The sequence below is a fragment of the Vidua chalybeata genome, chromosome 2 (genome assembly GCF_026979565.1).
Source record: "Vidua chalybeata isolate OUT-0048 chromosome 2, bVidCha1 merged haplotype, whole genome shotgun sequence".
Lineage (NCBI taxonomy): Eukaryota > Metazoa > Chordata > Aves > Passeriformes > Viduidae > Vidua > Vidua chalybeata.
This window is the reverse complement of record NC_071531.1, coordinates 52,520,001-52,543,785: the sequence shown is the minus strand read 5'-3', so window position 1 is coordinate 52,543,785 and position 23,785 is coordinate 52,520,001.

Genomic DNA, 23,785 nt, shown 5'->3' with positions numbered 1-23,785 from the left:
CTCTTCCCTCACCTATGAACCTGATTATAGGACAAGAGGAAATGGCCTCAAGTTGAATCAGGGAAGGTTTAGACTGAATATAAAGAAAAAATTCTTCTCCAGAAGGGTTGTCAAATATTGCAATAGGCTGCCCAGGTAAGTGGTTTTGTCACCACCCCTGGAGGTATTTAAAAGACATATGGATGTGGTACTTAGGGACATGGTCTAGTAGTAGAATTCACATGCTGGGTTAGTGCTTGGATTTAATAATCTTAAGGGTATTTTCCAATTCAAATATTCAGAAAATCTATGATTCTCTGATCTGATCATGTAGGACAGACAAGATGATCAAAAATTATTTCAATACATCTGCTGCAGCACAAGTACAACCACAGCCACTTCAAGATGCATCTGCTCTGGTGTGGACATATTCATGGCTACAGACTTCACATTGTCCTGCTCTCATGTGGACCTATCCATAAGTCACAGTTCTTTTGATTTGAGCTGACACTGGACTTCCAATATGTTCAGTAGAGCAGCAGCAAGGCCCTGGCAATTTGCCAGCCCAGGTGCCTCCCCATTGCTGTAATCCAAATGTTCCCAGGCACAGCAAAAGAGGATGATCAGCAGCACAGCAGTGCAATGAGCAGCAAAAGCAAAAAGTGGCCACTAATGAGCCCTAGGCTCTAATATACAGTGAGTCATGGAAGTCCTGTGGAAAGCACAGGGGCCTGAAAATCGATAGTTAAACAGCAACAGACAAGCCCATTCCAATAAAACCTGCTGTTATCTTGAGCCCTTCAAGTCCTGTGGTGGATGCCAAAGAGGACTGCCATGGTTTAATGCCAGCAAGCAACTAAGCACCACATAACCACTTTTTAAACACACTCAACATGTGGGAGAGAATCAGAAAAGTAAAACTGAGAAAACTTGTGTGTTGAGATAAAGACATTTTAATAGATAAAGCAAAGGACATGCACACAAGAATAGCAAAACAATTGACTCATTCACCAATCCACCAATGAGCAGGCAGGTGTTCAGCTATCCCCAGAAAAGCAGAGCTTCATCATGTGGAATGGCAGCTTGGGAAGTTTCATCATGTGGAATGGCAGCTTGGGAAGAAAAAATGCCAACACTCCCCTCCCACTTCCTCCTTCTTCTCCCCTTAGCTTTACATGATGGCCTTGAATATCACTTTGATCAGTTGGTCTGTGTCTGTCTGTCCTGGCTGTGTCCCCTCTCAACTTCTTGTGCACCCCCAGGTTCCTTGCTGGGGATGTGGGGTGAGACGTAGAAAAGGCCTTGTCTTTGTGTAAGAACTGCTCAGCAGTAACAAAAAAAAAAAAAATTCCTCTGTTAACCAACACTGTTTCTAACACAAATCCAAAAAATAGCCACATAACAGTTACTATGAAGAAAATTAACTCTGTCCTAACCAAAACCATAACACATAGCCAACTGTCTTTGACTCTTGTCCTATGTAATTCATGCTCATTATTTCTTCTCAATTCATCATGAGTGTACTGGGTCTGGTTGTGATGTAGTTAACATCCTTCAGAGCAACATGTATGGTGTTGTGCTTTGGCTGTTGCCGAACAGGCTTTCTCTTCATACCACTGTATTACCTCATCATGCAGACTGGGAGTGAGCAGGAAGTTAGGAGGAGATGTGGCTGGGCAGCTGACTCCAATTGGCCAAAAGGATATTTTGTAACATACAAAATTGTGACTGGGATACGTGTAACCTTTCTTTCATTGTATCGGTCTTATATACCAAACAGTTAAAGCCCGGCATAGGAAAGTCTGGGGAAATTTACTGCATAAATGATGACATAATTACACACAAATGTAAAATTTCTGCAGTAATTTAATATGATACTTTTCCTCTCTTGCTCCATATATTGTATATTCTGCATAGTAGAGAGGTTTGACATTGTATCAAGATCTAAATATTAGTGAATAAATTAATTCCTATAAATGCACTATATAAATACAAGTGTTTATTAACACCATATGAAGGCTGACACTAACATAATTAAAATGATAGTCACATATATTATAAAGTTCTACCTTTTCTTTTTTTTTCCTCAGAAGAGATTTATGGAAACAACTGTTAAATCTGATAGCATGTATGTTAAATTAATGCTCCCCATGTTTCATTTTTTCATAATCATATTTAAACCTCATTTTTGTAAATCTAGAAGATTAAATTCAAGACAGCTTCTGAATTTAAGATAATTTCTGTATAACATCTATTTAAGATGAAACAAAAATGAATACTATGAATAATTTTATGCAGACGAAAATTATGCTCCTCTTGAATTGTTAATATCTAAAAATAGAGATTTTAAAGGAAAGCCTGAAGAAACAGAGTATGCATTTTAGTAATATGAGAAATGTATGTAAATTTTTTGCAAAACATGAATTTAAGAAAATCAATAGATCTTTCTCACTGTATAGGGCTTCAGATGAGAAAGCTCATCAGAATCACACTACCTGAATGTGAAGACAATCTGGTCTATCCATTAAAAAAAACCCCATGTGATGCTGTGCTTTTTTCACCTGAGGAATATTGCCTTCTAATTTCTTTCATTTTTATACTTCTTCTACATTGTTTTTCACTGGGTTTTCAGTAGATATGAGATCATAAGTTCATGGCTTACGTATATGCATTTTGTAGTGTGAGTTTAAAACAAGTGTACTGCTACTGTTACTGCATTGAAATTATCTCAGCCATATCAGCTTTCTTTAAGGCTTCATATAAAGTCTTTATATTATACAATAAAATACACTACAGTATTATAAGGAAAAAAGAGAGATCTAATAGATTTAAATTATTTTGTAAATGACACCTGAAAAACATATCCAGATATCCTAAAACATTTCAAACTTGTATGTGTTGAAGGTTAAGAACCTGAAAAGAGTCCTTTGATTTAGTCAGCAGAGTAGGCTTTCAATTAAGCTCTTAGGCTTAATTCAGTTGCTTACACTTAGACTGATTTTTAGTACTGTTTGAAATATTATAGTGTTGTTCAGTTGCCTGAACTTAGAAACCTAGTGATGTTTTAAAAGCACTACACTAATCCACCTAACTCCATCTGGTTCTTTAAAAAGTTCATGGCTCCCATAGGCCTTTTTCCAGCTTCATGGAGCATGGATTGCATATTTTAAGATTTCTCAGGAATCTCAGGTTCAGCACCTGAGTCATGACTTCTTCACTATATACTCTATTTGCTTCATGGTGTCTGAGACATCCTGATAGAAAAAACAGTTATGGCTCAGCACTTCTGAAAGACAAGTCCCTATATAGAATATTTTGCGGGGATCAAGGTAATATTCTAGTGCACCTGAGTGGACATGTTTATTCCCTCTCCATTTGTGGAGAGGCTTTTAGGAACATTGAATGAAAATAATTTTATCTTATTTCTTTATAAGAAAGTAATTCTTATAATTTCTTTTTAAGGAATTTCTCAGGAAACAGGAGGTTCAGGTAGTGTGTAAAACTAATAAACTGAGAAAGTTAGCCATTAAATTTGATGACATAAGCATTCATTTTCCTTATTGTTTTGAGTTTAAGACCAAATAATATTAGTAAGAGAGCTCATGTATGAGTAAATTAGGAAGGGGAATATAATCATATGCTAACATTCAATTTTAATAATCAACAGGAAAAAAAGACAAGTAGGGTAATGAATGATAGATTTCAGAAGTAAGTTATACTTCTTTTTGTATAATTTTTCTCTGTTTACCACAGGAAAACCATCGTTACAGATGCATAATGATGCGTGTGACACACAGAAGTATCTGATTCAATGACAATCTTTAAATATTTTTTTTTCTTTTTTTTCTTGTGTGGATAGATACATATGCTGTCAGAAGAAATTACAGAATAATGTGGCAATATTTCTGATAATATTATGTGAATCCAGTTTGCTGCAGGTAACACATTTCCTTTCTAATTCACTGTGTCTTCCAACATCTCTCTGACAGAAAGTCGCTACCCTTAAAATGTGAGACGTTTTTCTGTGTCAAGAAATGGTGTAAAAGTAGTTCCCATGGGGAAATGCATAAATGAGTCTAGATCCACGCTATTAAGTTACTCTGTCCAAGCAAAGATCCACAGTCTTCAGGCTGAAACATACAGAGTGCCTGGAATTCATTTTAAAGTAGATTGACTATATTGGTAATACACAACACTTAGAGCTGGGACTCCCAAGCCCTAATACACCTATTACAAAACAGTTCAAGTGGACTTAGTTTGTGTCTATGAGAGTTTTGGAACTCAGTTATGATTTGTCTGAAAACCTCAATAACAGCTGTTTTATGTCATGCCTTTGTCTCCTGATACATGACATGTGACTTTGGGAGGAGCTGGAGGACAATTTCAAAGATATTTTTAAGGTAGAGAAACCAAACACCAAACAAGGGTTTCATTAATATGTCCTTCTGAAAGTGAAGCTTGCAACCTTGTTGGACCAACTAGTTCAGATCAAACACAACAAAAGTGCCAATTCATGTTTACACAACACAGAGCAACCCTCAGGATGAAGAATCTTTTACTAATATCCAACTTAAACCTCTCCTGACTCAGCTTCATGCCATTGCTTCGAGTCCTGTCACTGGGCACAACAGAAAAGAAAAAATTGCCTGACCCTCCTCTTCTCCTCATGAGAAAGCTGTAAACAGCTGAGGTCTCCCCTCAGTCTCCTCTTCTCCAGGCTGAGCAGAACAAGTGAACTCAGCCTAAGAGGTCAGACCTAAGAAATTTTGCAGCTTTCTGTACATACGCTTGAAATACAATTAAACACTAAATTTTTGCTAAATTTTCTCTGAAATTCCAGTCATAAAACCTCAGGAAATCTGCTGTCATAACAGAGGGGGCATTTTTCTGTAAGAATATAATAGCAGGTCTTTGAAGAGCAGGGAACAGAACATTTAACTTATTTTAGTATTTTGAGATCCTTAATCAAAGGGAAAAACTGTATGGGAGGAAGATTAAATTGGAGGAAATAGAGATCAGTATCCACAATACCAAACAAATTATTAGGGCTTTCCTATATAAAGCAACTTTATAAAGAAAACAACTACTACAAATAGAGATTAACGAGAACATCTTAATTAGATCATCATTATTACTTGGCTAAGCATTTAGTTTCAACAACTACAGCTACAAAAAGCAATCAGAAAATCAATTAGGATTAGGAACAAATGCAAATCTATAAAATATTTGAAAAAATTTTCATTAAATCCATGAAAGGACCAGTTCAAACAAAACTCTGTATTTAATTTATACAACGGTGAACTCAAAATTTTATGCAGGATGCTGAAAACCAGGTTTGTATTCTCCCACCAGTTTTTACAGTCACATTGTTTCATGTGTGGATGTGGCCTTAAATATATTTAAAGAGGAATGCATTTGCAAATATTAAGTTTAAATATTTTATCTTAGGTACAAATTAGAAAATTTAGACCTGGTAAGAAATCACTGGTCTAATCTCTGTAGTACTGACCAAAATTTTTTACCTAGAAGAAAAATAAATACTTAACTTTAAATTAACTGCATACCTCAGGCTCCTCTTTTTCTTTTTAAAGATTTTTAAATTCCACAAGTAACATTTAGAGGTAAATTATTTTTTCATTAAATGGCTTCTCTAGATTGGTTCTTAGTTAAGATCTGGTTGTTTTATGGTTGCATAGTTGGTTACCTAAAATTAAATGCTCTGAATCAATTACCCAAAGAGTATTACAGTGTTCTTTGTTGCAGTTATGCAGTTACAGTGCATTGAGCATGATACAGTTCACCTTTCCTAAATAACAGGTCCTGAATTTTCAGTGCATTCACTTAGCTGGCCTATGAGAATCTGAGTTTGTTGACTTGCAAGATGCTTCATCAAATCTTCAGTGTAGCCAGGTTGAGGGTGTTGGATTTTTTTTTTTTGATTGTTAAATTTTAATTTCTTTTTTTTTTTGTTATATTACATATTTTCATTTCATTTACTAGATGAATTGTGAACACGTAATTTAACAGGTACAGGTTTTGTCATTATGTTTTTAATGCCAGTAGTGTATGTAAAAGCAGTTCTAGAAATTGATTAAATGGCAATAAAATTATTTTAACTACTACCTTAAATAGTTGCTGCACATTATTATCCTCACCATTCTGTATTTTCAAGCTATGAAAAGGCTCATTGATGTACCTAATTTCATAGAAGAACAATCTGTTTTCAGATTTATTTATGACTCCAAAACTTTAGCAAAGAAATAAAGTAATTTGAAAATGAACAAAAAATCATCTTGATCTATAAAACACAGGATACTTCCCCACTACTCTCTTGGAATAGCTTCAGGGTCTCTGCTCTGAAGCTATTGGCCTTATTCTGATCTTATGGAGGTGAGACACAGACATGAATCAAGATTCTTTCTTTCCTCTTTCCCCTCAAGTCTTTAACTGGGAAAGACTAGAAAACCTGGAGATTATGAACCTGACATGATATACTGACTCCAGTCATATCTTGCAGTTTCTTAAAACTATATGTGTTCACTTCCTTTCAAAAAGATGTCCAAATGTGTAGATATCTCCTGAAAAAATTTGTCAGACCTTGAAATTTAGAATATCATTGTACACTTCAGCACAGACTCTTTTTCTGGGTTTAAATGTTTAAATCTTAATCCAGTAGAAATTAGTGTAGATCTGAAACAGAAGAACTGGAAACCATTTTATATTTTTTTTATTGTCTTCACAAATAAGTAAGTACAAAGATACTTAAATCTCTATTAAAAATACTTATTTTTGTGATTATGTTTTTGTTTTGTTCTTTCATGACAGTAAGATATTTGAGTAGCACCATTAATTAGCACAGGACACTACTTAATATCTCTGAGTTTGGTTTTTTTTTTTTTTTTTTAAGACTGTCTGATGGAGACAAGGTATTCTTTTTCATTTGACTCTTATTATTTTGAGTTGAATTTACTGCAATAAGATAATCCCCAAATTACTTACTCCATCAGTTTTCTGTGAAAGTATATTGCTGATCACCCCAGTCTACAATAACCTTCTAGCCAACAGAACTGATATATAGTTATAAATCTTTTTCATTGTTGGCTTTTGTGCCTGTTAGTAGACTTGTAACAATGCCTGCTGGCTGAAAAATTAGCAAAATGAACCCTTTCACATCTGTTTCGCAGTAGGCTAAGGAGAAAATGGGTCTGACATCCTCACTTTTTTTTTTCTTGCTGAGCAGTCCAAACAGTGGGAGAACTAGAAAATACAAATTTCTGTAGCCATTTAATTCCATTTTCTTTAACTTTGTTACAGAGGTATGGCAAGGTAGAGCTGATATTGCATCCAATTACACAAAATATTCATTTGAATGGAAGTTCTTGCTTCTAGCAGAATTTATGAAAACAATTTGAAAATTGACAATATAATAACCAACTCTAACAATAGCAGTACATCCCTCCTTTGGCTTCCCTATATCTAACACATAAAACCAAAATTAATGCAAGGCTGTTATTCCTGTTCTCTGCTTCATGAGTCAGAAGAAAATCGACTGATCTTTCCTGTGCCAGTAATTCCAACTTTCATTGTCACAGAGTTTTAAGCAGCACCCACAATTTTATTTTTATGCTACCCTTAACGGTGAAGGAAGCACTTTGCAAACACCTACAATGATCTCAGGCCTTTAAAATCCAAGATATTTTAAAATTTGTATAGTAAGTATACAGTTACAATCAACTGTATACTGTATATATACACATACACACACACGCACACACACACACACACATATATATACACTGTATCAACATTTCATCCATGTTTTTCATGAACTGACTTGCCTTTTTCTATCTTCTCACATTAAAGTTCATTGAGTGCAGACCATCAAATGCATACACTTCTATATTACAAATATATACACTTCAGCCATGCTAAATAACATAGGATTTAATTATTTTAAAATTATAATTAGCAGAGTCTTTTTTTTTTCTGTTTTGGAGAATTAGAAACAAAAAATTAGTTTAATTTAAAGACATTTTAAGAAGATAGCCTGATAACATCAAGTCCTGATTCAGTAATTTTTTTTAAATAGGATTTACTCCAGAGGGCATCCCCATAAGAATGGACAAAGCGAAAGTAGCAAGAAATAATTTGAGTTCATTCATGCCATTCTGGACAGGATTATAATTTTACACTCCATTTTAGTTTATATGCCTAAGGAAAAAGTGAAATCATCTACAGATTACTAATGGTCTAAAAATCTATGTACTTAAAAACCTAAAAGGTGATTTATGATCCAGAATAATATACATTTTGGAAAACACTTGATTACTTAGGGTAAATTCTTGTGTGGTCTAATACAAGGGAAATGCATTGCATGTAGTTCATGAGGATGACACAATGTCTAATTGTGACAACACAAAGACACAATACTAATGTCTTTTCAACAGTAATCCCAAATAACCTAGGAGTGCACACTAAGATTTACTAGGAAAAATGAATAAATATTTACAGTATCTCTAGAATCAACATTTAAAAATAGATTTGTAGAAGAAAATCACAAATTGCTTTTATTTCAAATTTATAACAATTTTCCCCCTTAAAATATTCTTATAATAAGTAACTTTTAGTTTCTTTTCAGCTTCCAGTATTGGCGCTGGAAAAAATTTACAGCATGGCAAACCCTTCAAAATCCCTACATTTTCTTTAGTTGCTATCAATCTCATGAAAAAAAAAAAAAAACCCAAACTTCAAATACTGATTTTATGTGAAACATTCTTCCTGAAAAAATGTAAAGGCACACAAAAATAATGAATAGAATGTGCATTACCATACCCTATATAATTATGTCATGCTAATTAATATTGAGACACAGACAATATAAGACAGGCATATAGTTTCATGGTTTTGATATGAATTAGGAGAGTTAGAAAAAAAGTGTAAACACAGAATTTAAGATGGAGGGAAGGATTTAAATGCCAAAACTCAATTTTATTATTGTAGTGATGAACAAGACAACAATCTACTATTCTTGTAACACACACTGAATATGTATTTGTGCAGTAATAAATATTTCATCACATTTCAGCAATTTAGAATGAATACTATTCAACCTCTTATAACTGAAAATAATTCTGTGCTTTTGCTGGGGTTCCCAAATACAAGAAAGACCTCAGCTACCACAAGTTTAAGTGCTTCAATAACACCAGTTTCATCTAGGAGCTAGCTTCTTGCACTGAGATTGATATTCTTGTTTGCCTCCCTATTTGTGACTCACCTCTATCTTAACTTCAACTGCTACCACCAAATCTTAAAATTAACCTCAGAACAAAGATAAAAAGGGCTGTAATCTTTTCCTACATATCCTGGGATAAAAATTCTTGCCTGTCCTTTGGAACTGACTGTTCTGGCATAGTGAAATAGAAGCTGAAAAAGCTTATTTTTAGTAGTTCCAGTGAGTTAGTGAGTCAGCTCTTTAGCACTCTAATCTTATGGCAGCTCAGCAGTATTCTAAATATTATAAAATCCTTCTATGTTATACAACCCTTCTCTCTACTTAATCTTCAGTATAATAATTTCTTTCCTATTTCTCTCATATAATTTTTATAGAAGTCATTATCTTCTCCCTTAATTCCTTAAATTTTTCTGCTTCTAACTTTGATTTGATCCACTTCTAAGCTGAAACAAAACTGGTAAACTTAAAAGTTGGCCTTGTGCCTTAATTAGTTAATTTCTGATTCAATTTTTAACAAAGTGGAAAAGCAGATCCCTTCACTCTTTTCAGTTATACAGTTGTGAGAATAGACCTTTATGCAGCAAGGTTTCAGTAGTGGAGGGACCACATGAGTGGCTTCTGTGAGAAGATGCCAGAAGCTTCCCCTGTTTCTGACAGAGCCAATGCCACCTGGCTCCAGGATGAACCCACTGCTAAATGAGGGGGAGTCCATTAGTGATGGTGGCAGTGCCCCTGGATTCACCTATTTAAGAAGGGGAAAAATTTGCTGTGCAACAGCACGTGCGTCTGGAAAGAGGAATGAGAATATGTGAAACACATCTGCAGCAACTCTGCAGGCACCAAGAATGTCCTTCAGAGCAGAGATTTCCTTGAAGTCTATGGTGCAGACCATGATGAGGCAGCTGTGCCCCTCCAGCCCCTGGAAGTCCATGGTGGAGCAGAAATCCACCTGCAGCTTTGGAGGATCTCACTTTGAAGCAGGCTCCTGAGTAGGACTCATGTTTATTCACGCTCAAGCTTATTTGAAAAAGCCTAGACTCATTCATAGAACTGGAGATTACATTGGACACTCCTTTTGTCAGAGTGATGATAGTGATGCTGAAATTACTGATGTCTCACTGTAGTTCTTTTTAAAGATGTGCTGCACCCACACTGGTCAGCAGTTCTGCAGTTTTATATTTGACAGTTGTCAGATAACTCAGGGAGATGCTCTGAAACCCTTACTGTCACCTAACTTCTCTGATCAAATGCTTTCTGTATATTTCAAACTGACCTAGCTACTTTGAACTATCTTATAGATAGGGTAAGACAGCTATGGGAATATATCTAACAAAAGACCCTACAGAGCCTTTCTTCTATGGATTTTTAATCTCCAATTTCCATTTCTATAGTACAACAATCGGAAGAACTATTACTTGTAAGCTATTATGAAACACTGTTCAATTAAAATTGAAATTCCCTTTAAACAAGGAAAATCAAATATAGCTCAGCTCTCTTTCTTCAGATTTTGTTTTGTTTTGCTCTGTTTTTAATTTGGAAAAATAATACAGGCGTTCCTCAAACCTACTCAAGAGCTTCGGCTTTTGAAAACACTACTGCTACTGCTTTGCTCATTGGCCATCCACATTCATCTCCTTTTGAATGACACTTTATAAAGATGCTTACACTAATCTTCCAAAAATGCCCAACAAAAAAGGTTTGCAGAGCTGAAGATAAGACTGCATAAGTGTTATTATAATTTAAGGAACAAATACTTTAATGGCTATTATAGTTTCTTTGCCTCTGTTAATTTAACTGTTAATTATGTTTTTTTAATTGGAACGTTGTCATAGTAAGTGAAAAAACAAAGCTTGTTTTCTGTGAGAACTTTGATTCATAGTTATGTGTTATCAACTGAGCACTTTCAAATCTGCTATATTTAAGAGGACTCAAAAATTTGATATTTTACTTTTTTTTTTAACTTTTCTTACTGACTGTTTTGCTGTGGGATTACAGAAGGTTAAGCTGTTTTCTTAAGCAAGTGCTTCCATTATGATAAGTACAACACTGCATTGGTTTTTGCTTGTACTGGCAGAGAGGAGGTGAATAAGCTGAATAACACTGGTCAATCAATCCCTTTCTGTGTCTAACTATTCCCATGTCTAAAATACAGAAAAGTTACTGTATTTCATTACAAAGCACACAAATTCTAATTGGACAGTACAGTAAATACTGCATAAAACATAATCAAAATTATTAGCACAAAGAGAAGCAAAACTAAAATTTTCTTGTAAGAAAGTTACATGAAATATACCAGGACAGTTTTTATGTTTACATTTTATTTCTCCATAAGTGACTGAAGAGAATTTGATATTGTCTCCTTTTGCTAGAAAGAAAATAAACTGGTGTTGGTGGGAACTTTATTTTAAGGAAAGCCAAGTGTGGAATTGGAAAGAAAGTAGCAAATCATAGCCTGACAAGCAGTGCACTTCTATTTGTCCAAGAAACTGGGAATCCCTCTCAATTTGAATCATTCTATTGTTTCCAATACTCCGATTAGGCTTCATGCAAGTGTAGCTCAGACATGTAGGCCAATCTCTCATGCTCTGGCAATGCATCTGAAAGGTTTCACAAATTGTTGGAAGACAGACATCAAATGAAAAATAAAAGAGAACGGAATTTCTTTCAGGAACAGGTGGATTGAAAGTGTATTCTGTTTAGGGCATGGTTCACTTCATTCTGATAGAACAACTCATTTCTTGCTGTCAAGTCCTCTGTTTCATAGAGAAGACAGGTAGGACTCTGGCATCATCCTGCAGTGCAGGGTACTGAGCAGGATGCCTTGTCTGAACTCCCATAACACATCAGGATGTAACTCCGTGTTGGTATTCTTGTCAAAGCAGCAGAGACAGTTCAGTGAGTTTGGGTATGGCTAGTTTGCCATCAATTTGGTTAGCTCACACATTGGAAGGACTGTCAAAACATCACCATTTAGTAGAATGTTGGTGTTTGAAAATGGCTTATTTTAAGCAGAGCTTGAAAAAGGTGAGCTGTGATGCCAGGTGAAGCAGCTTGTCTGCTGTGGTTCTAAGTTTGGCAGCTGTTATACTGGGTAAGCAAATAAGAGCAAACAGTAGCCCAGTACACACACTGAACTGCCTGCATGTTAATGCTTGGGTTCATTTTGCCTTATTTTAAACACTTATTATGGGAATCCTTCTGGATTTCTGGATTTCAATCTGCTCACTATTTTCCAACCTTCTAAAAGCTATTAATGAGTAATCTCCTTCTTATGTCTTTCTTTACACAAATATGACATTGATATCTGTTTATTGGGAAAGGTGTTGTATTGCATATATGTCTCACACAGATAGCAGGGAGTCTGTTGTGTTGCACTGAGTAGTTTATTTCGTTATTATTTTGCACTGGGTGATTGGAATTTTGCACTGAGCAGTTTTAATATTTATATTTTTACATATAAGTGGTTTGTTTGTATCACATGGTTTGTTCCACACACCCCTCCTCCTCCAAGGTCCTGTGATGGTAGTCTTACCTCGGGTCAGTTCCTCCCCTTGCCCCTCCCATCAGTTGTATCCCATTGGCTATGGTTCCTCTCCTCTGCCTTCCACCCCTTGGGTTTAAAATCCCCCACCACAAGATCCTTGACCTCTTTTTCCTTTGGGATACCCCTTTACTCCCTGGAGGTGTTCCACAATAAAGTTGTGAGACGTTCGTCCTGAGAAGAGAGCCTCATGTCTATTACCTTTGTTCTTGTTGGCGATGCTGGGGTCCAGAGCTAGCCAGGGGATCCCACGAAGGCTTATGTAACTGCAGGAGTCAATCCAAATAAATATAGATACTGTCTGATTTCCAATGTTTGAACTAACTGCTCCCAGATTTGTTAATCTCTTTGGAGAAATAGACAACTTGACTCAAAGAGGAAGCTCAAGTTTTCCTAAGTTAAGTCTGTGAGTAAATTAAAACTAGTGACATAAAGTTTTAGCAATTTAAGCATGTAGTTCCTAGTATGAAATTAGTTTCCTATTTCTCCCTCAAAAATGATGGACATTTTTGCTGCTTTCAGCTCTTAGTTCCACCTCTTTTGAAAAGAAAGAGAGATTGTACACTTAAAACCGTACTTTACTTCTTGGTGAATAAATGCTTTTTCTAGTGGGAAAAAAAAAAAAGATAAAGAACCATTTATAAAAATCAGTTATCTGATCTTATGCTTCTAAATGTGGCATTCCATTATTTTTATCTTCATTTTTCTATAACTTTGTCCACAAAGACTTCACTGACTTAATAATATTTAACACTTTAAACAAAATAAAGAAAATGCTTAGGTTTTGTTATTCAATATTGTTTTTCTAAATTTTTGTTATTTATGAGGTATTTTTTTTTCTGATTTATATATTCAGAAAATGGATGTGTTTAGATTTGAATTATTATATTTTTACGGGGTTCTTTGTCAATTCATGGACAATTTCTTTTGATTTCCATAAAAATCCCTGTGATATTGAGTATAATGGTATAGTACTATCCAATAATATCTGAAATAGTGACCACCAATGTAGCAAGATAAAAAAGTGAATATGTGAGAAACTAAGTTGCCAGTGCAGATATCACTGAAGTATCTACACCTTAAAAGATAATATTTATTGGTCAACTAACAGTAAAACCTATCTTTAATGTCATATTAAGGAATGTACCTTTTCCTCTGACATTAGAAATCGTGAATCCTGATTTCTGTTTTCATTGTTACTTCAATTCTGATCAAAGCCATGTACAGTGAATAAATTAAAGCTAAACTAGCAGCACTTGGTGGGCACTGGAAATACAGCTACATTTCTGGTCAAACAGCAATCTTCTGTTGAAATGTTCTTGGTAAAATCTTCTTCAGAGTATATTTTTTCAGAAGAAATTTGAAAAAAAATAGCTACAATTTATTCAAACACACACATAAAAACATAATGCTATGAAATTCTTATAAATCATGTAAGATACTGTATTTCACACCACAGGTCATTTTCTTTAGGAATTCCCAAAATAAAACTAGAACTAGAACTAAAATTATAGATAGATAGATAGATAGATAGATAGATAGATAGATAGATAGATAGATAGATGAATGATGGATAGATTAAATAGATAGAAGACTAATAATCTTCCAATTACATGGTGTGAGTTTCTAGTTAAAAATACTGGCCTGCACCTGTTCTATACTCAATGTAATTTCCATTCTATCATGTAAAGGTAAGTGTGTACTTCTTTTCTGAAACCTTGCAAAAAATGTCTTTCAAATGACAGTAAGTATCTTATTGTGAGGGATTCTTTTACATTTTTCTCCTAAATCTCTTGTAAGTAGCAAGTTCACTAAATAGAAACTACTTGCAAGGATTTGACAATATAGTCCAAGAATTCATATGTAAAATATATTATCATTACATTGGTGAAGCTTAATCATACTTTGCTTTGCCAAGTCTTTTTAAATGCACCAGTTTTGTCTGTTCATATTAAAGTCTACTAAAGAGGTTTGAAAGTGGAGTATATTGCTTGGTGCCTGGAGTCTTATCCTCTTGAGAATGGATAAAGTATGAGGGTGTGCTGAAATATTGCAAATGTGCAATTAAAGGGATAAAAGTCAAATCATGTTCAGTTAATTTCTTAAAGTTTCAGTCTTTCACCCAGCATTTTCATGGGTGGGTGTTGCAGTGCTGTGATTTTCTGGGCATTATGAAAAACCAAAAAATTTTAGTGCATTTCTGAAACTGACAAGAATTTTTTTTTTCAATAATCTGAATGCTAAATTACAAAACTCTCTCTGAAGAGACAACTTTTTCTTGCACAGTTAATGCAGATGAATTGGTAAAATGAGCCCAGGAGTATCTTCTGTATGTCATCTAATGGTTCATTTCCAGTAACAAAGATGTGCTGTGTAGATATTAGGTAAATATTTTATTAGCTAAAATTAAATCACAAGCAAAACCTATTCAGAAATGTTCACAAATATTTTTTCTGAAGTTTTTAGATTGTGACAGTGCCAAGAGTACTTCTGAAAATCCAAAAAGGATTACTATCTGAGCAATGCAGAAGATCACTTTCCCAAAGCAAATTCTGTGCAGCAGAAGAAAAGGAAGTAAATGTAAAGTGATGATCTACTGATGTCTACCTGGACAGATTTTTTTTTTTTTTTTCATTGCACTGCCCTGTGCATTCCATTATGATTAACATACTCCTGATTAAAAAATCAGAGTTCAACCAAAAGTGGTTGCTTTTTACAAAGGTTCATTAAAAGACAATTTGTATTTTCTATTTCTTTAAACATAAACAACTATTTTCAGATGGAGATACTAAATTTACGTTTTGTTTCTTTTTTACTGCTTTTATGTAGTATAGGTATCTGCTGTGTCACTTTGCTCTCAGGCATTTCCAAAAAAAAGAAAACCAAACAAAAACCACAAGATATTCAATCTTGAGACTATATGATTTGACACATCAACAAGAATAATTGCTATTTTACTGTTAACAAAGGATAAGGAGTGGAGCAAAAGTCTAGTGTAGTCCTTCAGGTCTTCCTCTGAAGGAGTGAAACCTTACAATCAGTGCCCAGCATTGTCTTGGCACTGAGGATGGGGAAATGTTCAGTTAGAGATTGCTCATGGCTTTCTTACATATAATAGCAATGCAGAAGGGCAGGGGGTCCAAGACTGCTGCTTCCCTGAGGCTGAAGAACTTTCACATAAGCTCTTCTCTTGTTCTGAGGATTTTTCACATAATTCTTGGTGTGCGTTGAGTACCCAGAAGAGCTAATGAATTTGAGCATGTGAATAATCTGACTTCTTCAATACTTTACTATTGCTAAAGCCTTGTGATATGTAGCCACATATATGCCCATATACTGGAATTTGTTTCTTGCAGAATATTTGCCTTGGAAAAGGCACTTCCACCTGCAGAAATGTGTTATTTATTAAACATGTCTTTTATTTCTAATCTCAATCTCTGATCATTTAATATCTTCTGTAGTTCCTTTTCTTACCAATATATAGTACATTTTGCTTAAAATGGGCACGCTGTGCTTTAAATTTCAGTTCTAAATGATCTATCTAGACATTAAAGCTGCATTTAAGCACTTTGTAGGTGGATAATTGATGCCTTAACTTTCTACTGCTTTTTTACTAGTGGTTGATGGAGTTCATTTGAAGGTAAATCACCATCCAGGAGAGATAATTGGGAGGTGTTGGCTGAGAGCTGTGCCTAATGCAACTTGCAAAATTTATTGCTCTAAAATCCTGAATATATTTCCAGGGATTTCTGCCAAGGTAGCCAATACATGGTCTTATTATGGGTGCTTAGAAGCCCAGCTCTCATGTTGTGTTAAAATTTCCATAGCTGAAAATGGCATAGATACATAATTCAGGAAATAGCAACTATTTCTCAATTTAAAAAATGCTAAGAGTTGCAATTTTTTCATACTGTGGCCACAGGAAACAAACAGGAAAATATTAATCTTTTTGAACAATTAGTGACAGAAAATATAATGATATCCATTGTTTAATGGTACTGAAAGCCTGTTTAGGGTGCATAATGCCTTTTAGATTATATTGATATTCTATAACTATAACCCATTAAATGTAATTATAATATAGGTATTACTACAGTGCTGTGATTATAATAAAAATGTTTTAAGTTTCCTTGGGGAATTACAATCTTTTTCTATTAATAACAGAAGTGTTACAGAGTATTTTTCTGTTAGATTCTACAGGCAGTAAGTACATCTCCTGACAATATCAAAAGGAAAACATTGTCTCTCTGGAAGTGATACAATTCCCCAAACTTAGACATCCTGTTTCTTTTCAGATGCTTTAGACTACCTGAGACTTCCATATCGGGTTACTAACAATGATTCAAGGTCTGTTACTTTCTGGAGTGGCAGATAAAGACCAGTCGGGATATCCTGGGACATCAAAAATAATAAACCTTATCTGCTAGTGGAACTTAATCCAGCTGAGGCATCCATATGTTTCCTGAAGCAGTGGCCATCAGGATAATGCAGCCTGTTTCTTAGGCTTTGCTGCTGACTCCATCAATCCAAACACTCAGTTTAACCTGAAAGGTTTGGGTTTTACCATTTTTCTAAATATTTCTTAGTTTAGAGACTCTGGTGAACTACTGGAAGAGTATCCAATAGAAATAAGTGGAGCTTAGTTTATTGATTTATTAATCGCAGATATAGCTCATTGTCCATCTGGAAACACTTCTTGGGGTGAGATTGCTTACTTTTTATTTGCTAGTTTATAATTATATACTATAGCTTTAGATTTTACTACTGTCCCTCATGATAATTCCACTCGGAGGAGAACTGCATGACATAACATCAAAATGCCTTTTTGCGTTACGCACTCTTGCAACACTATCAGAACATCTGTATTTAAAAAAAAATCAGATCTCTTTCAGTACTTAGGGCAGTGGAAACCTAATTGTATATTTGGTGTTTTAACAGCCATTTTTTATTAAAAATTTATTTTCTGTAATTGAAGCATATTTACAGTTTTATCTTGAAATGTTCAGGTCCCCCATCTTTACATTTTCTCACTGAGACTACTATAAGCATTAAAATCACTACACAAAAACTGAAAAGAAGCAAAGAAACTGATTAACAGCAAAGATGATAAAGATTAAGTCAAGTCCTGCATCCTGCTCATCAATATTTTCCTTTGGATTTTATGTTAGTAAGCACGTACATGCAAGAGGCATACAAAATCGATTTTCCTCATCTATTCTCCATTGTTTTGGCTGAGAAAATGTAAAGAGAGAGCTGAAAAACTAAGCAGATGCTTATTTCTGAAGCATCTGTCATGAATGTTTGCTAAGTCTGGCAAAAGAAGAAGACAGGTGGCTGGAGACAGTACTAATCCAGAATAGACCCTCATTATGAATGGGTGGGCCTAGGATTGTGTGGCAATTTTTTTATTAAGTCCTCATGCTATTTTCTTTACACTAATAATTAAAGTCATTTGATAAAAAGAAGAAAGAGAAAGAAGTAGACTGACTTTTAAAAATTTTCATTCAGACAAAGGAGTACTGCAATTTTGGAAAAAGGAAGGTAACTATGTAGCCTTTCTAAGCAAGTCTTTTTAAGTTCTGTTATTACAAAATATTTCAGTAACTTTCCATAATTTTTAATAGCTGAATAAAATAAATTAAATTTCCCCAATTTTTATTATGTGTATTTTTCTTCTTTTGGATGCTGTATAGAAGTAATTTTGCTATACCCGTACCTTTTCCCTGAATTTTTACCTGTCTATCCTATTCCACTGTATTCTCCTGAAATTTCCCTGGTTTTACTCTGCTGCTGATGAATACAGAAAGATGTGTATTTTAGGACAATATTTTTCACAGTGTGTTAACTTAGATAGTGCTTTTTCTTTTCTCACTGTGCCATAAAAGCACATTCTTTTAATGAAATATTGTCTTCCTTAAACATTTCAGTCATAGCGCAAGCCCTTAAAAGCTGAGGGCAGCCTTCTGTGAGACCTTTGCCAAGATCAAAGTATAAAAGGGTCAGAGGAAAATCTCTCTAATGCTCACCTGGGGAAAATGAAACCTTTATTATGACAGAAAAAAAGAGTTATAGCCAGTAACTGTATGAATGCAGTGAATCCATTGAATTTATAGTGGCAGTTACAGAACCATTGAGCTAATGCTAAAATGTGGTACTTTATAATGGTTTTGTTAAGTTTCTTGAATACAGAATTCTGGAATCAAAAAATAGCTTGGTTGGAAAGGACACAGAATCACAGAATCACAAAATAGTTAGGGTTGGGAGGGAGCTCTGGAGACCATCCAGTTGAACCCCCTGCCAAGGAAGGGTCACCTAGAGCAAGTGACACAGAAAGACATCCAGGTGGGTTTTAAATGTCTCCAGAGAGGAAGACTCTCTGGAACAGAGCCTGTTCCAGTGCTCTGGCATCATCACTGTGAAGTTCTTCCTCATGCTGAAGTGAAACTTCCTGTGTTTTAGTTTATGGTCATTACTTCTCCTCCTGTCACTGGGCAATGCTGAAAAGAGTTGGGCACCACTCATCTTTGAAATATTTATATGTATTGATGAGAGCCCCTCATAGCCTTCTCTTTTCCACACTAAACAGGCCCAGCTCCTTCAGTCTCTCCTCATAAGAGAGATGCTCCAGACCCCTCATTACCTTTGTAACCCTTTGCCAGACCCTGTCCAGTAGCTCCTTGTCTTTCTTGTACTGCTGAGCCAAGAATGGAACACAGCACTCCAGATGTGACCCCACTAAGGCTGAGTAGAGAGGGAGGGACATCTCCCTCAATCTGCTACTAAGCTTCCTGATGACCTTAAGAGATTATCTATCTATATCATTGTACAATATAATCAAAACATAATCTCTTTCAGTTTAAACCACTGCCCCTTGAGACATCTACAGGCCTTGGCAAAAAAGTCTCTCTTCACCTTTCTTATGAGCCTCTTTAAACACTGAAAGGCCACAATAACGTCTTTCCAGTGCCTCCTCCAGGCTGAAGAATCTCAAACTCTCTGAGCCTGTCCTTGCAGGACAGCTGTTCCACTCCTCTTACCATTTTCATGGTCCTCCTCTGCACACACTCTAACAGGTCCATATCATTCTTGTGCTGGGACCCACACCTGGATGCAGAACTCCAGGTGAGGTCTCACCAGAGTGAAACAGAGAGGGAAAATCAGGTCCTTCAATCTGCTGGTGACACATCTTTTTATCCATCCCAGGATACGATCGACCTTCTGGGCTGAAAGCTCACATTGCCAGCTAAGGTCCAATTTTTCATTCACCAGTGTCCCCAAGTCCTTCTGTCCAGGACTACTTTGAATCCATTCCTGACCTACATATCTCCAATACAATGACAAAAACATTGAGGGAAATAGTTATCTAGCACCTTATAGAAGTCTAAGTACCTCCATAACACTTCCTTTGTCTCTCTATTGTAGAAGAACAGTAGATACTCAGGCATGATTGTTGATAGATAAATATAATAGGTAGATAAACATATATATTGTGGCCTGGAGTCCCGGGGGTCCATCTGGCCCCCGGGGCAGCAGCCGCCGTAGGTGTCCCAGATAGCACTGTGCTGATGAGGCGCAACCTGTCTTGACCCTTGGGCTAGCTCCGAGCCGCTGGCTACTTTAGCGAGCACTTGTGGAGTGATTTCAGCTCTAGTGATTTCAGCTCTTAGTGATGTCAGCTCTGTGCTCACAAAGTGCCTCGGCAGACGCAGGGATGGAGAGAGGTGAAGGCTGTGTGGAGTTCTGCGGAGATGTCTTTATTGGCAACTTCTGCAAAGGGTTCCAGTGACAGCTCTTCCGCTGAACAGGGCAAAGGTGTGGGTTTAAGTAGACTGTTGAAGGATGAGGAATTGTCCAATGGCTGGGGTTGAGGAGAATACGACCTATAGCCTTACAGAGAGATAACAGGGGTCTGATGTGCAGAAGAGTGGCAGCTCTGGTGCACTCATCATGACTCTGCATTTCTTATCTTAGGCTAGTGACCGCCATAGAGGCCTTGCAGGGCCTCTGACTGCTACACATATAGATAAACAGGCCCTTGGTGAAGTCAAATTACCTCTCTCTCATTGGTTCCCCATCTTCCATATGTTTTGAGATATCTTACAGGAGGATCTGTTCCATGATCCTCTGGGCACAAATATAAGGCTTACTGGTTGTTAGTAACCTTTTTACCCTTTTAAAAATGATGATATTTCTCTTTTCTCAGTCGTGGGAGTCTGCCTGACTGCCACAACTTTTCAAATACGATGGAATATGGCTGAACAACTGAATCAGCCAATCACCTCAGGACCCTGAGATGCATCTTCTCATGTCTCTTGAGTTTGTATATTTTCAGTTTCCTCATGCGGTCTCAAATCTGATTTTCACTTATGTTGCAGGACTTTATTCCCATAATCCTTGTCCCTTAATCCTTGAGGATTAGGGATTTGAGAGATGTAGGGAGATAGATTTCCATTATAAAGTGAGGCAAAAAGTTTGTTGAGTACCTCAGCATTTTCCATGTTGTTTGTCACTTGTTCTCCTTATTTAAGAATGGGAGGTACAAATTCTTTATTTTTTCTTCTCTGGCCATGTACCTGGTCATACCCCTCACTAATTTCAACTTCAACTGCCTTATTTTTCCTTATCCCATCCATATACATCCAAGCAGTGTCCATTTTTCCCAGGATACAAGTCCCTGTGCATTTCTTATGCTTTAGCCCTTATTCAGCCATGTTGGATCTCCTGCCTTCCTTGGCTGCTTTGAGTGATCTTGAGCTCTAATAATAATCTCCTTATTGAGCTGTCCTCTCTGTTGAGTTCCTTTCTTCCAGCGGGCAGTTTCCTAGTGAGTCATATCCAAGAATTTCTTAAACTGAAAGTTTACTTTCCTAAAATTCAGGGCTCTGACACTGCCCTTCATCTGGCCCATATTCCTCAAGACTGTGAATTCCACCGTAACCTGGGCAGTCCAGGTGGACACCAATCTTGTCCTCTCTAATGAGATCATTCTTACTGGTGAACATCAGGTGTAGCAATATTTCTTCTCTTGGGCTGTCTATAACCTAGGTTAAGAAATTATCCTCACCACACTCCAAGAACCTCCTGGACATTTTACATCTTGCTGTGCAACTTTTCCAGCAGATGCCATGGTAATTGAATAAAGATTGAGAAAGTCAAGAGGTTAAAAAGAAATACATATTACATAAACTGCTGGAAGGTCTGTCATTCATCAGATGACAGCAATGAAACTAAAGATTTTTTTTTTTCCCTTGACATTATTGATCGAACCTCACTTAGACAAATCTTACTTACTCAACAAGTGGTTTTGTTAATAGATACTTTCACAGGTATCAAGGATGAGACAGACTGGTATTCAAATTGAAAAATTAAAAAGAAATGGAACTGTTGCATCCTGGGATTGGGTTTTAGGGGTTCTTATTTGTGTTAGCTAGCCGAGTCCTGTGTAATCACGCGCACCCCCCATGTCGTTTCCCCCAGTTTTCTGGGCGGTTTCTGGCCCCATGCTGCCTGCCGCCGGATCTTCCCCCTCTGCCGCTCCTGTAAGCACCCCCCCGTCTGTCCCCAGGAAACCCCGTGCTGACCACCCCAAGCCACACGATCCCGCTCAGCCCGAGGCTCGGTGCCCGCCCCTGCGGGGTTCTCTGGTTGGTCGCTGTTGCTGGCATCACCGCCATGGCAGCCGCCCCTATTGGATGGGAGACCGTGGATCCTCTCACCCCACCCCTCCATAAAATCCTACCCCACCGGCACCCAGGGGCCATTTTCTCCCATGAGAGTGCCGGGAGCGGTTGTGTCTTTCCATCGAACCGTGCCATGTGACCAATAAACCGTTCCTGCCAAGCACAGAGTAAACGGACAAATTCCTTACCTCTTTACCAGATCCCTAGCGCACGGTAACAGCAGCTGGCCAGCCCATGCGCCCAAGACATGGAGCCGTGTCTGGGAACCCGCAGCAGAAAACCCCGGCAGCACGTGGAGGCCATGCCACAGCTGGGCTCCCAAGAGCAGCGTGCAGCCGGGGAGCACAAAAGCTAATGCTGCATGGAACAAAAAGAGGTTTATCATAAATACGATGAAATAAGGAGGGTATCAACTGACCTCTGACATGATGAATTTATCTCTTCAAATGAAGATAGGCTGAGAGAGTTGAGATTATTCAACCTGAAGAAGGTGATGGGGAGACATTTCAATATTTAAAAGGGGCTCATATGAAAGCTAGAGTGAAATCTTGTGCCAAGGCCTGTAGTGATATGGCAAGGGGTAATTGTTTTAAACTGAAAGAGGATAGGTTTAGAACAGATTTCCAAGAGGAAGATGAGGATGGCCTTTCCCTGGCAGTGTCCAAGTTGTGGTTGGACACGTGGGGCTTTGGGTAACCTCATCTGCTGGAAGATGTTCATGCCCATTGCAAGTGATGTGGACAAGATGGTCTTTAAAAGTCCCTTCCAAACCAAATCATTCCATGATTTGATAGTCTATGTTTTATTCCACTAAATAGTATACATATATATAAATATTTTCTTTCATTTTACTTGGATGAAGAAATAGAAAATATTAAACAAAATATAAATGTTGTAGCATTACATGCATTTTACAGACTATCAACTTAATTATTATGGCACTAATATAAAATACAGAAAAGTAAGTATATCTGAAATATGATTCAAACAGCCTCCTTTGCTGTGCTTTATTAAAAGTGCCATGCTTTGTCTAAAACTAACTTTTGCCTAAGTAATAAGTATTACTCTACTGGAGAACTTTACTTCTAGATAGAAGTTTACTTTTATCAGGTTTAATAATTTATTTTCTTTTCATAAAAAATAAGCAATATGGTGGCACTTTTTTTGAAAGCTAAAGGCATAAAATAATATGAAATATTCTATCATACCCTTTAATACTTTTTATAGTAAATACTTTATGAAAGTTTTACATAGTAAAACATAGTCTGTCCATTTAGTGGACAGACATTATATACTGAGGAATATAATTAATTTCACCAAATTAATAATTCATCCTGCAGATGTTTTTATTTT